This window comes from Triticum urartu, chromosome 3 (genome assembly GCF_003073215.2).
Source record: "Triticum urartu cultivar G1812 chromosome 3, Tu2.1, whole genome shotgun sequence".
Classification (NCBI taxonomy): domain Eukaryota; kingdom Viridiplantae; phylum Streptophyta; class Magnoliopsida; order Poales; family Poaceae; genus Triticum; species Triticum urartu.
Window position 1 is genome coordinate 603159427 of NC_053024.1, and position 21902 is coordinate 603181328.

The following is a 21902-nucleotide window of genomic DNA, read 5'->3' on the forward strand; positions in this document are numbered from 1 at the left end:
GAGACAGGGGACACTTTGTTTTACCCAGGTTCGGGCCCTCTCGATGGAGGTAATACCCTACTCCTGCTTGATTAATATTGATGATATAGGTAGTACAAGAGTAGATCTACCACGAGATCAAGGAGGCTAAACCCTAGAAGCTAGCCTATGGTATGATTGTTGTGTATGGAGTTGATTCTGTCCTACAGACTACAACCCTCCGGTTTATATAGACACCGGATAGGGTTAGGGTTACACAGAGTCGGTTACAATGGTAGGAGATCTTGAATATCGCATCGCCAAGCTTGCCTTCCACGCCAAGGAAAGTCCCATCCGGACACGAGACGAAGTCTTCAATCTTGTATCTTCATAGTCCAGGAGTCCGGCTACCCGAACACCCCCTAATCCAGGACTCCCTCAGTAGCCCCTGAACCAGGCTTCAATGACGACGAGTCCGGCGCGCAAATTGTCTTCGGCATTGCAAGGCGGGTTCCTCCTCCAAGTCCTTCATAGAAGATTGTAATCACCAAGAGTAGTGTCCGGCTCCGTAAAATAAGTTTCCACATATTGCCATAGAGAGAATAATATTAACACAAACCAAATCTGTTGACGTATTCTGCAGTGCACCATCACATTACAGCCAAGTCCTTTACTCGATTCGTTTTTACTTTTCCACCTCAGCATGTTTTGCGAGGCGGTTTCCTTGGCACGTCTTGTCAAAGCAGAGATCGTGTACCCCCCTTTCACGGGATTCTCATCAATACGGACGTGGGTAACCCAATCGTGCCCGTCAGCACTTTTTCTCGATTAAAGGCGAGTCCCAAACGGTTACGGGGAGGGCTCCTGGTAGTCGACCTCTTATAAAGAGACCAAGACCTTACTCCTTTTTCCAATCTCAAACGAGTTCGCCCGTCGCCTCGAGTTCAACACCCTAGGCTTCAGATTCCGGGCGCTTCGGACCTTTGACAATGTCCGGTTCGGACCTTCAAGGCCGATGGATGCCCTCCTCCGTCACGGAGGAGGACGTGCTAAAGTTGAGAGAGGCTAAGTTCTTGACCGCCAAAATTCCGCATAGGTTGCCTGCTCAAGGGCAGGCTATTCCCAATCCCAGCCTGGCGAGAGCGTAGTGTTCATGTCTCACCTCCTTCGAGGGTTAGGCTACCCGATGGATCCCTCACCCCTCCCATGCTACAGATGGCTTGAACAGTCTTTCCAAAAAGATGTTGGGGGGGGGGGGGGACTGCATCGCGTTTTGCACCGATGCGTTCCAGGACGTCCGCTGCTTGATTGTTTTCTCGGGCTATATGGTGAAACTCCAGCCCTTCGAACCGAGCTGACATTTTTAGGACGGCGTTGCGGTAAGCTGCCATTTTTGGGTCCTTGGCGTCGAAGTCGCCATTTATTTGGGATATCACGAGGTTCAAATCCCCGCGTACCTCTAGGCGTTGAATGCCCATGGATACTGCCATCCGGAGGCCATGTAGAAGGGCCTCGTATTCGGCTGCGTTGTTGGAGTCCGTGTACATAATTTGGAGTACATACTGGACTGTATCTCCTGTGGGGGACGTCCAAACGACGCCATCCCCCAGTCCGGCCAACATTTTGGAGCCGTCGAAATGCATGATCCAGTTTGAGTATGTGCCGTACTCTTTAGGGAGTTCGGCCTCCGTCCATTCTGCGACGAAGTCGGCCAAAACTTGCGATTTGATAGCTTGCCGTGGCTTATAGGTTATATCAAACGGGAGGAGCTCGATGGCCCATTTTGCGATCCGGCCCGTTGCATCGCGGTTGTTGATAATATCGTTAAGTGGTACTTCCGAGGCTACTGTTATGGAACACTCTTGAAAGTAGTGTCGTAGCTTTCGGGATGCCATGAATACCACGTATGCAATTTTTTGATAATGCGGGTACCGTGATTTGCATGGAGTGAGGACAGTGGACACGTAGTAGACCGGCCTTTGAAGGGGGAATTTGTGTCCGGCCGTTTCCTGCTCGACAATGAGCACTGCACTGACAACTTGATGTGTTGCTGCAATGTACAATAGCATTGGTTCGCCGGTGTTAGGCGCGGCCAGGACTGGGTTTGTTGCCAATATGGCTTTTATTTCATCGAGTCCGGTCGTGGCGGCATCCATCCACTCGAAGTGTTCGGTGCGCCGGAGTAGGCGATAAAGGGGCAGTGCCTTTTCTCCCAAGCGGGAGATGAAGCGGCTTAGAGCCGACACGCATCCGGTTAATTTTTGTATTTGTTTGAGGTCCTTTGGGATATCCAATTGTGACAAAGCTCGGATCTTGGCTGGATTTTCTTCAATTGCTTGATGTCGTATTTTCGGAGGTTATCGAATGTGAGCCTCAAGTCGTCTACTAGAGATTCGACATGTCTTGATTTGATGACCACATCATCCACATATGCCTCCACTGTTTTGCCGATCTGATTTGCCAGACATGTCTGGATCATGCGCTGATATGTTGCGCCGGCGTTTTTTTAGCCCGAAGGGCATTATGTTGAAGCAGAATGGGCCGTATGGTGTGATGAATGCTGTTGCAGCTTGGTCTGATTCTGCCATCTTGATTTGATGGTAACCGGAGTATGCGTCGAGGAAACACAACGAGTCGTGTCCTGCGGTGGAATCGACAATTTGATCGATACGGGGGAGGGGGAAGGGATCCTTTGGGCAAGCCTTGTTAAGGTCTTTAAAGTCAACACACAGGCGCCAGGATTTGTCCTTCTTTGGTACCATCACTAGGTTTGCTAGCCAGTCCGGATGTTTTATGTCTCTAATGAATCCGGCCTCCAATAGCTTGGCTAGCTCTTCTCCCATAGCTTGTCTCTTGGGTTCGGAAAAACGCCGAAGGGCTTGTTTGACAGGTTTGAATCCTTTTAGGATATTTAAGCTGTGTTCGGCCAGCCTGCGTGGGATCCCTGGCATGTCTGAAGGGTGCCAGGCGAAAATGTCCCAATTCTCTCGTAGGAACTCTCGCAGTGCGGCGTCTACATCGGGGTTCAGTCGTGCCCCGATGGAAGCTGTTTTATTGGGGTCTGTTGGATGGACCTGGAATTTGACTATTTCGTCAGCTGGCTTGAAGGATGTGGATTTTGATCTTTTGTCGAGTATCACATCATCCCTGTTAACCGCGGAGCGCAGCGCAGTCAGTTCCTTGCCCGCTAAGGCTTTGGATAGTGCCTCAATGGCTAATGCGGCCGTCTTGTTTTCGGCATGGAGTGCTATGTCCGGATCACTAGCTAGAGTGATAATTCCATTCGCCCGGGCATCTTAAGCTTCATGTACCCGTAATGGGGTATCTCTTGGAAGATTGTGAATGCTTCCCGCCCTAGTAAGGCGTGATGTTCGCTCTTAAACGGGGCCACCTGAAACGTGACTTCTTCGGACCTGTAATTATCCGGCGTGCCGAACACCACATCTAGTGTGATTTTTCCTGTGCAGTGCGCTTCCCGACTGGTGATTATTCCTCTAAAGGTTGTGCTGCTTCGCTCGACGCGGTTCCAGTCTATTTCCATTTTTTGAAGGGTCTCCTCATAAATGAGGTTCAGTCCGCTGCCTCCATACATGAGCACCTTGGTGAGGCGAAAGCCGTCCACTATGGGACTGAGGACCAATGCGGCTGGTGCTCGGGCTGTTCGGAATCTAGGTTCATCACTTGCGTTGAAGGTAATGGCAGTGTCGCTCCATGGATTTATTGTTGCAACTTGATAGACTTCGGCGAGGTTGCGGAGTGTTCTTTTTCGCATATTGTTTGATGCGAAAGTCTCGAAGACTGTGAGAACGGTACTGTTGTCCTCGGGCTGGCTTTCTGCGGCCTCCCGATTTAAGAGGTCCTCGCCAATTTTGGCTACCTGCCGGAGTATCCAATATGCTCTAAGGCTGTGAGTTGGTGTGGCATCCTCTATACTGTGAATTCTACAGGGTCCATCAAGCCACCTTTCCAGTACGGTTCCATGCCCTGTAAAGGGTTTTGGCTTTTTGCTATTTATCCCGGGTGTCTTATGATGATGCACCCTCTTAGTTCGGACGGGATTACTATTCAAGGCCGGATTATCCCAAAATTTTATTTCCTTTTTCCAGGCACTTTCCATCGCATAGTACTTTTGTACTATGGACACCAAGTCAGCGAAGCGTGTAATATCACGACGACTTATGGCGTTAAGGATTCCGTCATCCGTGCAATTACTGCAGAAGATTGATATTGCGTCTCCCTCGCGGCCATCCTTTATCCTGTTCATAACCAGGAGGAATCTGGCCCAGTAATGATGTACTGTTTCGTCGGGCCTCTGCCTGACTTGGGAGAGATCGCTTATGTTCGGGTGGACTAAAATTGGGAAAAGGCTGACTTGGGAGAGATCTGCCAAGAACTAAAATTGGGAAAAGGCTAAGTTTTTATTTGGTCAAGTAGTCTAATCACCCCCCTCTAGACATACTTTCGATCCTACAAGTGGTATCAGAGCTTTGGTCTCCATTTGCCTTGATTTCCATAGCTTTTGTTGAATTTGTTGAATTCTTCGGGGCACAATCCATTGAAGAGAATATCACAAGCTTGAGCATTGTATTGCAACATCTTCAACTCATCCGCGGTAGCTTCACGCTTTGGTTCTCTCCCATCAAAGAAGTCACCTTGCAAACCAACACACACAAGAGCCCAAACGGCGGGGTTATGTCCAAGAATATGCATTTTCATTTTATGCTTCCAACTAGCAAAATTAGTACCATCAAAGTAAGGACCTCTACGGTGATAATTTCCCTCGCAAGACGCCATACTCTCCTAGGTTGTGAAACCAAGGCTATGACCACCAAAAGCTATGGAAATCAAGGCAAATGGAGACCAAAGCTCTGATACCACTTGTAGGATCGAAAGTATGTCTAGAGGGGGGTGATTAGACTACTTGACCAAATAAAAACTTAGCCTTTCCTTCCTCTTCTTCCCTTCTGCAGTAGCCTCTTTGGGTTCAGGCTTTTCAGGAATCTGAGTTGAGGCTCTAGCCTTTGGCATAGGCTGCCTACCTGCTGGCCTTTTGACTTTTAAGCCTGGCTTTGTGCTCTGTGCTGAGCCATATTCCTTCTTGAGTACTACTTTCTTGGAAGTAGCTTCTTCTTCTGCCACATAGTCCTCATCCTCTGATTCTGAGGTTCTTTTCTTCCTTTGTCTGGTGGCAGCTTTTGGCAAGTTACTAGGAGTGCTCCTGCTGCCTTCATCTGAGGAACTGGAGGGACTAGTGCCCTCACTCATGTGCACTTGCTGCTCTGACAGGTTTTGGCTATCACTCTGATCAGACATGATGTAAAAGCTGACTGCTGACCCTGTGAAGAGTTTATAGATGAGGTAGAGTGGATGAGCATCACAAAATGCAGAGATTTTTGCAAAAGAATGATTCAAAATCTTAGTTTTAGTTTCCCACAGAAATCATTTTGGATCTACCGATTTTTAAACTCGGTGATACTGAAGCAGTTTTGGAACCTAAACTAGTGAACTCGGTCAGACCGAGTCACAGTTCGGTGGCACCGAGACTGCTAGGGTTTCACAAAGTTCCAAAATCGGTCACACCGATTAGTAATTCTCGGTCAGACCGAGTCTCACTTGTGCAATGGCATGAGCCAAATCGGTGGGTCCGAGATGGTTTCGGCAGAAACCTAACCCTAAATTTTTTGAATCAATCCTATTCTACGAACGCATTGACTGGATAGGAGTGTTTCAATCGTGGCTAGAAACAATAAGATCACAATGTGCTAGGAATCAGATTGGGGATAGCACAAAGATCAAGTCCATACCCTAGTCCGGCGGAGACTCGCTACGGCGGCAACGGCGGGGTTGAATTCCGTTGACGGCGATGGAGACCAGCGACTGGAGGCGGCTGGCGGCGAGGAGACAATCCGGAGACCACGTTGGCAGAGCGAGCTATCGCACGGGCGAAGGGGTTCGGAGAAATTTCCAAATTTTTGCCCGTGACTATATATAGCCCGACCCTATCGGTGTGACCGAGTGGAACAACTCGGTGGCACCGAGATGCAAAACTGTATACAGTTATTGCAACTCGGTGTGACCAAATGGTTCAAATCGGTTGCACCGAGATCGAAAATTCAGATCAACTTAATGATCTCGGTAGGACCGAAAGTAGGATATTGGTCAGACCGAGAATCACAAAGAGGTTTTGGAAGTTTAAGTCTATGACGAATCGGGGACTCCGAGTGCTCCTCACACAGAGTGGTTCGAATCTGACTTGATCAAATTTTGTGATGTAGCATGAATAGAGTTTGAGACGAGAAAAGCATAGATAGCTAGAGGAGGTTCTTAGGCATTCTTGTCCATCCACTTGGCAAAAGGAAATAAAACCAAACAATCAAAACAACAAGTGGATGTCCTCGAATGAGTAAAATATGCAACCAACATGCTCACACAATAAAATGGCAATTGAAATATGTGACAAAGCATGCACAACCAATTCTAGAATCTATCAAGCAATTGGCGATGACTAGGTCATCTATATATGAGTATATTGACTTAGGAGTCAAATGAGAACACTTGATCATAGGTCATACTCATCGTTTAAGCTCAAGTGGGGTTACCACTTTTACATAAAGCATTGTTGTGTTCACATCTTTAGAGTTGCTTTAGCTCAAGTCTTAGAGTAAAGCTCCCCCTAGATGTGATATCCCCCCTAAGAGGGATGAACTAACCTTGGGTTTTGTCGATGATGACTTCATGTAGATGTTGAAGATGTGGATGCTCAATGTTGATGTAGATCACTTGGAGCTATCCATTTGAGTGAATTGCACTTTTAATACCTACATGGGTTAGTCCCACAAGGAACAAACAAGGATATCCATAGACATAGAGTGATGCACACACAAGATGATGTCCATGAAAACTTTTAGGTTACCTTGTCCCTTGTCTTACCAACAAGAGGGTGTGTGACTCCTTGAACTAGTGCAAGATGTGGAAGTTGATTGCACTTGTTCTTGCCAAAATGATAAGAGTGAAGTATGTTGGCAGAGTCACCCTCAAGAACTCTCTAGTTCTTCTTCTTTTGGATCCACACCATCTTGATGGGAATCCTTGGAGTTGTAGTCGTACTTGATGAAGTGGAACTTGAAGTGGTCTTGGGAACCCACTTGACTAAGGTCTTAGGACCTTCTTCAAATGCATCAATTTCCTCTTGAAGCTTGTCCTTGCCTTTTTGCTTGTAGTCTTGTGGTGGAAGATCATCTTGAGCTTGTGTCCCCTTGAAGGAAGTAGGATCATACTTCTCTTGTTGAGGAACAAACTTTGTCTTGTGGTATTGATCTTCTTCCCACTCAACTCCATTGGCATTGAACTTTTGTTCAAAACCAACACCTTGATTCTTTCGGTGCCTTCCTTGCTTGCGCACAATTTCCTCGAATTGCTTACTCCCGGCAAGGCTTTTGTACACTCCTTTCTCTATAATTCCCTTCAATAAGCTATTTTCTTGCTCAAGTGTAACTTGGATAAGAGAATCATTAGTGGAATCAATAGAACTACTAGAAGCAACAATATTGGATTTAGCATGATCATTGTTACTACTAGAGGAAGAATCTTTCTTGTTCTTGTTACTAGACTTGACTTGAGGCATGTAAGTGGATAAGAGTAAACGCTTGGCAATGTAAGAAGAACTTTTCTTGTGGAGATCATCATTGATTGCCTTTAAAAACTCATGCTCTTGCTCAAGATTGAGCTTTTCAAAGCGTAATTTCTCATGAGCTCTTAAAAGTTCTCGATGATCTTCGAAGATAGTTTCATCAGCTAACTTAAGAGTGTTTAGTTCTTTAGTTAGAGCCTCCATCTTCTCCTTATCATTGTCATTCGTTTTATCTTGATTAGCATGATTAATTGACGTTTCATCATAGTATTCATCACTAGAGTTGTCAACAAGAAAATCATCATCACCTAACAAGTCATCTTCATCACTATTAAAATCAACATACTCGGGGTGTGTTACCTTAGGACCTTTGGCCATGAAGCATCTTCCAATTCCTTCATTTGGTGAGTCAAATAATCGTAGGAGTTGGTTGACACAAGTGCTAGACCGGCAACACCTTCATCTTGAGTATATTCAGAATCGGAGTGATAACTTCTCTCGGAGTGGTTGTCGGAGTCGGAGCTGGATACCCATTCACCAACATGAGCTTGATGTCTTCGTTTTGTGTAGCTCCTTGATGATTTTTCCTTCCTTTCCGAATCCTTGCTTCTCCGTGAGTGTATTCGTTCATAACGATCATCTCTACTCCTTCTCTCTCTTGGTGGTGATTCTTCTCTTTTGCTCCTTCTTTTTGGAGAGTCTTCTCTTCTCTTGTAGGGAGCCGTACACTCATTGGAATAGTGTCCGGGTCTTCCACAATTGTAGCAGTTTCGCTCTCGACTAGAATATCTTTTGTCATTGTAGGACCTTGACTTGGAGCTTCTATCTTTGCTTCTACTCTTGTAGAACTTGTTGAAGTTTTTCACCATTAAGCTCAATTCTTCATTGAAGTTTTGTTTCTCACTTGATGATGTAGGGGATTCACATGAGGCTTTGTAGGCACCACTTGATTTGTTGTGAAGTTCCTCTTTATCCTTAAGTGACATCTCATGAGAAACAATTCTTCCAATTACCTCCGTTGGCTTGAGATTTTTGTAATTGGGCATCATTTGGATCAATGTGCACACGGTATCATATTTTCCATCCAAGGCTCTTAGAATCTTCTTGATGATGAATCTATCGGTCATCTCTTCACTTCCTAAGCCGGCAATCTCATTTGTGATGAGAGCAAGCCTAGAGTACATTTCAGCGACACCTTCGTGCATATCAATTCAAAGTGTCCCAAATTTCCTTTGCATTCTCAAGACGGCTGATTTTGTTGAATTCTTCGGGGCACAATCCATTGAAGAGAATATCACAAGCTTGAGCATTGTATTGCAACATCTTCAACTCATCCGCGGTAGCTTCACGCTTTGGTTCTCTCCCATCAAAGAAGTCACCTTGCAAACCAACACACACAATAGCCCAAACGGCGGGGTTATGTCCAAGAATATGCATTTTCATTTTATGCTTCCAACTAGCAAAATTAGTACCATCAAAGTAAGGACCTCTACGGTGATAATTTCCCTCGCAAGATGCCATACTCTCCTAGGTTGTGAAACCAAGGCTATGACCACCAAAAGCTATGGAAATCAAGGCAAATGGAGACCAAAGCTCTGATACCACTTGTAGGATCGAAAGTATGTCTAGAGGGGGGTGATTAGACTACTTGACCAAATAAAAATTTAGCCTTTTCCTATTTTAGGACAAGTCAAGCAATCATCACACAATTCAAGCAAGCATGCAAAGAGTATATTGGTAGCGGAAAGTAAAGCATGCAACTTGCAAGAATGTAAAGGGAATGGTTTGGAGAATTCAAACGCAATTGGAGACACGGATGTTTTTCCCGTGGTTCGGATAGGTGGTGCTATCCTACATCCACGTTGATGGAGACTTCAACCCACGAAGGGTAACGGTTGCGCGAGTCCACGGAGGGCTCCACCCACAAAGGGTCCACGAAGAAGCAACCTTGTCTATCCCACCATGGCCATCGCCCACGAAGGACTTGCCTCACTAGCGGTAGATCTTCACGAAGTAGGCGATCTCCTTGCCCTTACAAACTTCTTGGTTCAACTCCACAATCTTGTCGGAGGCTCCCAAGTGACACCTAGCCAATCTAGGAGACACCACTCTCCAAGAAGTAACAAATGGTGTGTTGATGATGAACTCCTTGCTCTTGTGCTTCAAATCATAGTCTCCCCAACACTCAATTCTCTCTCACAGGATTTGGATTTGGTGGAAAGAAGATTTGAGTGGAAAGCAACTTGGGGAAGGCTAGAGATCAAGATTCATGTGGTAGGAATGGAATATCTTGGCCTCAACACATGAGTAGGTGGTTCTCTCTCAGAACATATGAGTTGGAAGTGTAGATGTGTTCTGATGGCTCTCTCCATGAGTGAAGAGGAGGTGGAGGGGTATATATAGCCTCCACACAAAATCCAACCGTTACACACAATTTACCAATCTCGGTGGGACCGAATCAACAAACTCGATCGGACCGAAATAGTAAACCTAGTGACCGTTAGAGATTTTCGGTGGGACTGACATGCAACTCGGTAGGACCGATATGGTTAGGGTTAGGGCATAACGTAATCTTGGTGAGACCGATTACACAAACTCGGTGAGACCGATTTGGTAATAAGCTAACTAGAGGGTTGGTCAGGCAAACTCGGTGGGACCGATTCGCTCTTCTCGGTGAGACCGAAATGTTACGAAAAGGAAACAGTGAGTTTACATTGCAATCTCGGTGGGACCGATCCGCTCTTTCGGTGAGACCGAAAAGTTACGAAAAGGAAACAGAGAAATTGCAATCCCATCTCGGTGAGACCGAGATCCCTATCGGTAGAACCGATTTGCTTAGGGTTTGGCAATGGCTATGACAAGTGAAACTCGGTGGCGCCGGGTTGAAAGAATCGGTAGGGCCGAGTTTGGCTTTGGGTTTAGGTCAAATGTGGATATGGGAAAGTAGCTGAGGATTTTGGAGCATATCACTAAGCACATGAAGCAAGAGGCTCATTAAGCAACACGTCATCCCTCCTTCATAGTATTGGCTTTTCTTATGGACTCAATGTGATCTTGGACCACTAAAATGTAAAATGAAGAGTCTTGAGCATATGAGCTAGAGCCAATCCTTTGTCCTTAGCATTTTGAGGGTTCCACTTTCACCATCCATGCCATGCCAATCATTGAGCTTTCCTGAAATGATCATCTTGGAATAGCATTAGCTCAATGAGCTATATGTTGTTATGAATTACCAAAACCACCTAGGGATAGTTGCACTTTCAGGTAAACTACTCACACTTCATCGGAGGGGCTAGGATGATGTTGAAGCCCTTCGTGATGACGGCCCTCTTCCGGTGGAGCTCCGGAACAGGCCCCAAGATGGGATCTCGTGGATACAGAAAGTTGCGGCGGTGGAACTAGGTTTTTGGCTCCTGTTCTGATCGTTTGGGGGTACGTGTGTATATATAGGAGGAAGGAGTACGTCGGTGGAGCACCGAGGGGCCCACGAGGCAGGGGACGCGCCCTAGGGGGGGGGCGCCCCCCACCCTCGTGACCACCTCTTTGATCCCTTGCAGTAGGGTCCAAGTCTCCTGGATCACGTTCGGCGAGAAAATCACGTTTCCGAAGATTTTATTCCGTTTGGACTCCGTTTGATATTCCGTTTATCCAAAACACTGAAATAGGCAAAAAACAGCAATTCTGGGCTGGGCCTCTGGTTAATAGGTTAGTCCCAAAAATAATATAAAATTGGAAAATAAAGCCCAATATAGTCCAAAATAGTAGATAATATAGCATGGAGCAATCAAAAAATATAGATACGTTGGAGACGTATCAGGCATCCCCAAGCTTAATTCCTGCTCGTCCTCGAGTAGGTAAATGATAAAGAGAGAATTTTTGATGCGGAGTGCTACTTGGCATAGTTTCAATGCAAATCTTCTTAATTGTGGTATGAATGTTCAGATTAGAAAGATTCAAGACAAAAGTTTATATTGACATAGAAAATAATAATACTTCAAGCATACTAACAAAGCAATTATGTCTTCTCAAAATAACATGGCCAAAGAAAGTTATCCCTACAAAATCATATAGTCTGGCTATGCTCCATATTCCCCACACAAAGTATTTAAATCATGCACAACCCCGATGACAAGCCAAGCAATTGTTTCATAGTCTAACTTTTTCAAAACTTTTTCAATCTTCACGCAGTACATGAGCATGAGCCATGGATATAGCACTATTGGTGGAATAGAATGGTGGTTGTGGAGAAGACAAAAAAGGAGAAGATAGTCTCACATCAACTAGGGGTATCAATGGGCTATGGAGATGCCCATCGATAGATATCTTGTGAGTGAGTAGGGATTGCCATGCAACGGATGCACTAGAGCTATAAATGTATGAAAGCTCAACAAAAGAAACTAGTGGGTGTGCATCCAACTTGCTTGCTCACGAAGACCTAGGGCAATTTGAGGAAGCCCATCATTGGAATATACAAGCCAAGTTCTATAACGTAAAATTCCCACTAGTATATGAAAGTGACTATATATGAGACTCTCTATATGAAGAACATGGTGCTACTTTGAAGCACAATATATGAGACTTGCTATATCATGGTGCTACTTTGAAGCACAAGTGTGAAAAAAAGGATAGTAGCATTGCCCCTTATTTATTTATTTATATTTTTTTGGGCCTTTTTTTTTCTTTGGCCTTTCTCTTTTTTGGGACAATGCTCTATTGAATGATGATCATCACACTTCTATTTATTTACAACTCAATGATTACAACTCGATACTAAAACAAAGTATGACTCTATATGAATGCCTCCGGCGGTGTACCGGGATATGCAATGAATCAAGAGTGACAAGTATGAAAGAATTATGAACGGTGGCTTTGCCAAAAATACTATGTCAACTACATGATCATGCTAAGCAATATGCCAATGATGGATGTGTCATGATGAACTAGATGGTGGAAAGTTGCATGGCAATATATCTCGGAATGGCTATGGAAATGCCATAATAGGTAGGTATGGCGGCTGTTTTGAGGAAGGTATATGGTAGGTGTATGATGCCGGCGAAAGGTGTGCGGTATTAGAGAGGCTAGCAAGGGTGGAAGGGTGACAGTGCGTATAATCCATGGACTCAACATTAGTCATAAAGAACTCACATACTTATTGCAAAAATCTACAAGTCGTCAAAAACCTCGGCACTACGCACATGCTCCTAGGGGGATAGATTGGTAGGAAAAGACCATCGCTCGTCCCCGACCACCACTCATAAGGAAGATAATAAATAAATAAATCATGCTCCGACTTCATCACATAACGGTTCACCATACGTGCATGCTACAGGAATCACAAACTTCAACACAAGTATTCTTTAAATTCACAACTACTCAACTAGCATGACTTTAATATTATCACCTCCATATCTCAAAACAATTATCGTGCTTCAATCTTTTCTTAGTATTCAACACACTCAAAAGAAAGTTTCACAAATATTGAATACCAAGCATATTATTATTAGGCAAATTACCATGCTATTAAGAGACTCTCAAATTAATTTAAGTGAAGCATGAGAGATCAATAGTTTCTTTAAAACGAATCCACCACCGTGCTCTAAAAGATCTAAGTGAAGCACATAGAGCAAAATTATCTAGCTCAAAAGATATAAGTGAAGCACACAGAGCAAAACTATCTAGCTCAAAGGATATAAGTGAAGCACATAGAGCAAAACTATCTAGCTCAAAGGATATAAGTGAAGCAGATAGAGTATTCTATCAAATTTTAATTCATGTATGGCTCTCTCAAAAGGTGTGTACAGAAAGGATGATTGTGTCATACTAACAAACAAAGACACAAATAATACAAGACGCTCCAAGCAAAACACATATCATGTTGGTGAATAAAAATATAGCTCCAAGTAAATTACCGATGGAAGTGGACGAAAAGAGGGGATGCCTTCCGGGGCATCCCCAAGCTTTGACTTTTTGGTGTCCTTGGATTATCTTGGGGTTTCCATGGGCATCCCAAATCTTAGGCTCTTGCCACTCCTTGTTCCATGATCCATCAAAAGAATTCACCCAAAACTTGAAAACTTCACAACACAAAACTCAAGATAGAAAACTCGTGAGCTCCGTTAGCGGAAGAAAACAAAATACCACTTCAAGGTACTGTAATGAACTCATTCTTTATTTATATTGGTGTTAAACCTACTGTATTCCAACTTCTCTATGTATTATAAACTATTTTACTAGCCATAGATTCATCAAAATAAGCAAACAACACACGAAAAACAGAATCTGTCAAAAACAGAACAGTCTGTAGTAATCTGTAGCTAGCGCAATATCTGGAACCCCAAAAATTCTTAAATAAATTGCTGGACATGAGGAATTTATCTATTAATCATATGCAAAAAGAATTAACTAAATATCACTCATCAAATAAAAATGACAGCAGTTCTTGTGAGCGCTAAAGTTTCTGTTTTTTAAAGCAAGTTCAACAAGACTTTCCCCAAGTCTTCCCAACGGTTCTACTTGGCACAAACACTAATTAAACACAAAAAACACAACCAAAACAGAGGATAAATAATTTATTTATTACTAAACATGAGCAAAAAGCAAGGAATAAAAATAAAATTGGGTTGCCTCCCAACAAGCGCTATCGTTTAACGCCCCTAGCTAGGCATAACGAGCAAGGATAGATCTAAGTATTGCCATGGTAATAAGATAGATTGGTGAAACTCAGTTCATATTCTCTAAGTTCGGCAGCAAGTTTTCTTTGAGGCAAGCAAAAGTAATCAAAAGTATTAAATTTAACGGGACAAAAGTCCCCAAGATCAACCTTGGGAGGTATAGGTTCCTCCTTTGGTCCTTCATAATGCACCACCAATTCATCATTATAAGCATTCTTTTGACAGAACTTTGTGAGCCTATATTCAAGAGAATATCCTAGTTCATTATTTCGAATAGCCAAATCATCATTAAGATCAGAAATTCTATCAACTAAAAAATTGGTAGGAACCTTTCTTCTAAGATTTTCATTGAAAGCAACATAATCTAGAGATTGAAAACGCATTATTTCTTCTTGATCAAAGAGGATAGCCTCTATGGGAGGACGGCAAGCGTCCACCCTATAATGCGCAAAGGTTTCTTTGGCTTCTCTTATTATGAATCTAAACTCATGAGCCAAAAAGATAGTAGCGGCACGCTTAACAGAAGAATGCTCAATATTAGAAAATTCCAGAAAAATCCTTTGTATAGAAGGGTGCATGTGCATGAATTGTCTTTCAAGTTCAACTACAAGCATAGCAATAGCGTCTGCAAGACTACTAGTTCTGTGAAGGATAGAAGTACCCATAGAAGGTAAAGCACTGGCACAAGTAAAGAAATCTTGAATAACTCCTTTTCCAATAATATTACCACTACCAACACGGATTTTTTTGTATGAAAGATGGTAGGTTCTTTAGCAGGAGTATCAGAATTTTCCATGATATTGTTGTCACCCAAATTGGGGATAACTTCCCCAGTTTCAGACATAACGATAAGCAGGCAAACAAACTAACACACAAGCAAACAAAAGGGCAAATAGAGAGGGAGGATAGAGAGAGAGGGCGAATAAAACGGCAAGGGTGAATTGGGGGGGGGAGAGGAAAACGATAGGCAAATGGCAAATAATGTAATGCGAGAGATAGGGATTGTGATGGGTACTTGGTATATTGACTTTTTGCGTAGACTCCCCAGCAACGGCGCCAGAAATACTTCTTGCTACGTCTTGAGCTTGCGTTGATTTTCCCTAAAGAGGAAGGGATGATGCAGCAGAGTAGCTTAAGTATTTCCCTCGGTTTTTGAGAACCAAGGTATCAATCCAGTAGGAGCCCACGCTCAAGTCCCTCGTACCTGCACAAAGCGATAGCTACTCGCAACCAACGCAATTAGGGGTTGTCAAGCCCTTCACAGTCACTTACGAGAGTGAGATCTGATAGATTGAATATTTTTGGTATTTTGATATAAAGATGCAAAGTAAAAAGTAAAGGCAAAGTAAATAGAAAAACAATATGAAAGTGATGGAGATTGATATGATGAGAATAGACCCGGGGGCCATAGGTTTCACTTAGTGGCTTCTCTCAAGAGCATAAGTATTCTATGGTGGGTGAACAAATTACTGTTGAGCAATTGATAGAATTGTGCATACTTATGAGAATATCTAGGCATGATCATGCATATAGGCATCACGTCCGTGATAAGTAGATCGAAACGATTCTGCATCTACTACTATTACTCCACTCATCGACCGCTATCCAACATGCATCTAGAGTATTAAGTTAAAAACAGAGTAACGCTTTAAGCAAGATGACATGATGTAGAGAGATAAATTCATGCAATATGAAATAAACCCCATCTTGTTATCCTCGATGGCAACGATACAATACGTGCCTTGCTGCCCCTTCTGTCACTGGGAAAGGACACCGCAAGATCGAACCCAAAGCTAAGCACTTCTCCATGGCAAGAACTACCAATCTAGTTGGCCAAACCAAACGGATAATTCGAAGAGACTTGCAAAGATAACCAATCATACATAAAAGAATTCAGAGAAGATTCAAATATTATTCATAGATAGACTTGATCATAAACCCACAATTCATCGGTCTCAACAAACACACCGCAAAAAGAAGATTACATCGAATAGATCTCCACAAGAGAGGGGGAGAACTTTGTATTGAGATTCAAAGAGAGAGAAGAAGCCATCTAGCTACTAACTATGGACCCGAAGGTCTGAGGTAAACTACTCACACTTCATCGGAGGGGCTAGGATGATGTAGAAGCCCTCCGTGATGACGGCCCTCTTCCGGCGGAGCTCCGGAACAGGCCCCAAGATGGGATCTCGTGGATACAGAAAGTTGCGGCGGTGGAATTAGGTTTTTGGCTCCTCTTCTGATTGTTTGGGGGTACGTGTGTATATATAGGAGGAAGGAGTACGTCGGTGGAGCACGAGGGGCCCACGAGGCAGGGGGGCGCGCCCTAGGGGGGGGGCGCGCGCCCACCCTCGTGACCACCTCTTTGATCCCTTGTAGTAGGGTCCACGTCTCCTGGATCATGTTCGGTGAGAAAATCATGTTTCCGAAGATTTTATTCCGTTTGGACTCCGTTTGATATTCCGTTTATCCGAAACACTGAAATAGGCAAAAACAACAATTCTAGGCTAGGCCTCCGGTTAATAGGTTAGTCCCAAAAATAATATAAAAGTGGAAAATAAAGCCCAATATAGTCCAAAACAGTAGATAATATAGCATGGAGCAATAAAAAATTATAGATACGTTGGAGACGTATCAATTGCCACTTGCGATATGGACCTTTATTATGCAGTCCGTCGCTTTTATTTCTTCCATATCACACGATCGTATAAAGCTTATTTTTTCCCGCACTAATAAGTCATACATATTTAGAGAGCAATTTTTATTGCTTGCACCGATGACAACTTAGTTGGAGGATCTTACTCAATCCATAGGTAGGTATGGTGGACTCTCATGGCAAAACTGGTTTAAGGGTGTTTGGAAGCACAAGTAGTATCTCTACTTGGTGCGATGAATTTGGCTAGCATGAGTGGGAAAGGCAAGCTCAATCATGTTGGATGATCCATGACAATGTAATTTATCTCACATGTAAGAAAACATAACCCATTACGTTGTCTTCCTTGTCCAACGACAACTCTTTAGCATGTCATATTTTAATGAGTGCTCACAATCATAAAAGATGTCCAAGATAGTATATTTATATGTGAAATCCTCTCTTTCTTTATTACTTCCTATTAATTGCAACGATGACCAAAACTATGTTTGTCAACTCTCAACAACTTTTATTCATCATACTTTTTCTATGTGAGCTCATTACTCTCCATAAGGTCCATATGATCTCTTTGTTTCTTTTTATTCTTTCTCTTTTCTTTTATTCACTCAAGATCATGGCAAAACAATCAAGCCCTTGACTCAACACTAATCTTTATTATATATAGCTCATGGACTCGATTACATAGAAGGATCATAAAGCAAAACTCACAACTAGATCATACTAAAACTTCATTCTACTAGATCAAGATATTACCAAAAAGGATCGAACTAAGAAAAAACAGTAAAGATAAAAGTGATGGTGATACGATACCGGGGTACTCCCCCAAGCTTGGCAGTTGCCAAGGGGAGTGCCCATACCCATGTGATTATGTCTCCTTTGTTGCACTACAAAAAAAAGACACATCCGTGACATTTTGGGCCGAATGATTTTTTTCTGTCATACATATGACACTTCTATGACGATAATTGTGAAAAAACTCGGTATGATGATAGATGTGGTGGGCTCCTACTTCTATGACAAAAAATCATGACAGAAAATGGGCTTTTCGTCCTGGGCGGGCCGGAGACGCAGCTGCATGACATTCTTTGGGCCGTCCATGATGGAAAAAATCGTGGTAGAAGCGAGGGCGAGGAAAATTTCGGGGAGTTCCCGGTTACGGTGGGAGGTCGGGGGCCGAGCGATGCGCGTTTCTCTCGTACACGTACGCGCGTGTCTGCGAGGCGTTGGCTCTAACTGAACCCGAGCGAGGCGTTGGGCTCTAACTGAACCCGAGCGATTGCACTGCAGGCTACGCGTTACTGAACCCGAGTGATCGATCGATGGCTGTTAACTGAACCCGATCGAGCAATTCCTTTGCTACTGCTGCTAACTGAAGCCGATCGATTGGATGAACAGTGAGCGTTGCGGGGGGAGGGGGGTTGGATGAACAGTGAGCGGTGGCGTTGCCTCTGGATGAACAGGACCCAGTGGTGTGGTGGAGGGCTGGATGAACAGTAGACGGTGGAGGGGTGTCCGTGGAGGGGTGGTTGAATAGGACCCCGTGGTGTGGAGGGCTGGATGACCAGTAGACGATGGAGGGTGATACGTCTCCAACGTATCTATAATTTTTGATTGCTCCATGCTATATTATCTACTGTTTTGGACTATATTGGGCTTTATTTCCCACTTTTATATTATTGTTGGGACTAACCTATTAACGGGAGGCCCAACCCAGAATTGCTGTTTTTTGCCTATTTCAGTGTTTCGAAGAAACGGAATATCAAACGGAGTCCAAACGGAATAAAACCTTCGGGAACGTGATTTTCGCACCAAACGTGATCCAAGAGACTTGGACCCTACGCCAAGGCATCAGAGAGGCGGTCACGAGGGTGGGGGGCGCGCCCCCCTGCCTCGTGGGCCCCTCGAAGCTCCACCGACGTACTTCTTCCTCCTATATATACCTACGTACCCCCAAATGAACAGAACAGGAGCCAAAAACCTAATTCCACCGCCGCAACTTTCTGTATCCACGAGATCCCATCTTGGGGCCTGTTCCGGAGCTCTGCCGGAGAGGGCCGTCATCACGGAGGGCTTCTACATCATCATAGCCTCTCCGATGAAGTGTGAGTAGTTTACCTCAGACCTTCGGGTCCATAGTTAGTAGCTAGATGGCTTCTTCTCTCTTTTTGGATCTCAATACAAAGTTCTCCCCCTCTCTTGTGGAGATCTATTCAATGTAATCTTCTTTTTGCGGTGTGTTTGTTGAGATCGATGAATTGTGGGTTTATGATCAAGTCTATCTATGAATAATATTTGAATCTTCTCTGAATTCTTTTATGTATGATTGGTTATCTTTGCAAGTCTCTTCGAATTATCCATTTGGTTTGGCCAACTAGATTGGTAGTTCTTGCCATGGGAGAAGTGCTTAGCTTTGGGTTTGATCTTGCGGTGTCCTTTCCTAGTGACAGAAGGGGCAGCAAGGCACATATTGCATCGTTGCCATCGAGGATAACAAGATGGGGTTTATTTCATATTGCATGAATTTATCTCTCTACATCATGTCATCTTGCTTAAGGCGTTACTCTGTTTTTAACTTAATAGTCTAGATGCATGCTGGATAGCGGTTGATGAGTGGAGTAATAGTAGTAGATGCAGAATCGTTTCGGTCTACTTGTCACGGACGTGATGCCTATATACATGATCATACCTAGATATTCTCATAACTATGCTCAATTCTGTCAATTTCTCAACAGTAATTTGTTCACCCACCGTAGAATACTTATGCTCTTGAGAGAATCCACTAGTGAAACCTATGGCCCCCGGGTCTAGTCTCATCATATCAATCTCCATCACTTTAATCTTGCTTTGCTTTTTACTTTGCCTTTACTTTTTACTTTGCATCTCTATACCAAAAATACCAAAAATATTATATCTATCAGATCTCACTCTCGTAAGTGACCGTGAAGGGATTGACAACCCCTAATCGCGTTGGTTGCGAGTAGCTATCGTTTTGTGCAGGTACGAGGGACTTGAGCGTGGCCTCCTACTGGATTGATACCTTGGTTCTCAAAAAATGAGGGAAATACTTATGCTACTCTGCTGCATCATCCCTTCCTCTTCGAGGAAATCCAATGCAAGCTCAAGAGGTAGCAAGAAGGATTTCCAGCACCGTTGCCGGGAGTCTACGCAAAAAGTCAACATACCAAGTACCCATCACAATCCCTATCTCTCGCATTACATTATTTGCCATTTGCCTCTCATTTTCCTCTCCCCCACTTCACGCTTGCCGTTTTATTCTCCCTCTCTCTCTCTATCCCCCTCTCTATTTGCCTCTTTTTGCCCGCTTGCCTTTTGTTTGCTCGTGTGTTGGATTGCTTGTTTGTCGCGATGGCTCAAGATACTACCAAATTGTGTGACTTCACCAATACCAATAATAATGATTTCCTTAGCACTCCGATTGCTCCTCTTGCCAATACTGAATCTTGTGAAATCAATACTGCTTTGTTGAATCTTGTTATGAAAGATCAATTCACCGGCCTTCCTAGTGAAGATGCCGCTACTCATCTGAATAGCTTCGTTGATTTATGTGATATGCAAAAGAAAAAAGATGTCGATAATGATGTCGTTAAATTGAAGCTATTTCCTTTTTCGCTTAGGGATCGTGCTAAAGCTTGGTTTTCGCCTTTGCCTAAAAATAGTATTGATTCTTGGAACAAGTGCAAAGATGCTTTTATCTCTAAGTATTTCCCTCCTGCTAAGATCATCTCTCTTAGAAACAATATTATGAACTTTAAGCAACTTGATCATGAACATGTTGCACAAGCTTGGGAGAGAATGAAATTAATGATACGTAATTGCCCTACTCATGGTTTGAATTTGTGGATGATTATACAAAATTTTTATGCCGGATTGAATTTTTCTTCTAGAAATCTTTTAGATTCGGCCGCGGGAGGCACTTTTATGGAAATCACTTTAGGAGATGCTACTTATCTCCTAGATAATATTATGGTTAATTATTCTCAATGGCATACTGAAAGATCTTCTAATAAAAAACTGCATGCGATAGAAGAAATCAATGTTTTGAGTGGAAACATGGATGAACTTATGAAATTATTTGCTACTAAGAGTGTTTCTTCTGATCCTAATGATATGCCTTTGTCTACTTTGATTGAGAATAATAATGAATCTATGGATGTGAATTTTGTTGGTAGGAATAATTTTGGTAACAACGCTTATAGAGGGAATTTTAATGCTAGGCCATATCCTAGTAATCCTTCTAATAATTATGGGAATTCCTACAAAAACTCTTATGAAAATTATAATAAGATGCCCTCTGAATTTGAGAATAGTGTTAAAGATTTTATGAATTCACAAAAGAATTTTAATGCTTTGCTTGAAGAGAAATTGCTTAAAGTTGATGATTTGGCTAGGAATGTTGATAGAATTTCTCTTGAGGTTGATTCTTTAAAGCTTAGATCTATTCCTCCTAAGCATGATATCAATGAGTCCCTCAAAGCCATGAGAATTTCCATTGATGAGTGCGAGGAAAGAACCGCTAGGATGCGTTCTTCCAAAGATGCCTTTATTAAAGCGTGTTCTTCTAATTCCTATGAAAATCAAGAAGAAGATCTAAAAGTTATTGATGTGTCTCCTATTAAATCTTTGTTTTGCAATATTAATCTTGATGAAACTGAATATGATCTTCCTTTACCTAGAAGGCGTTCTAAAAATTTGGAGTATTTAGATCTTTATGATGAAATTGATGAAAGTGGGATTGAAAGAAATAAAAATCTAGATGTTGCTAAACCCACTATATTGGATTTCAAGGAATTTAATTATGAAAGTTGCTCTTTCATTGATTGTATTTCCTTGTTGCAATCTGTGCAAAATTCTCCACATGCTTATAGTCAAAAGAAAGCCTTCACCGAACATATTGTTGATGGCTTGATGCAATCTTATGAAGAAAAACTTGAGTTGAAAGTTTCTATCCCTAGAAAACTCTATGATGAGT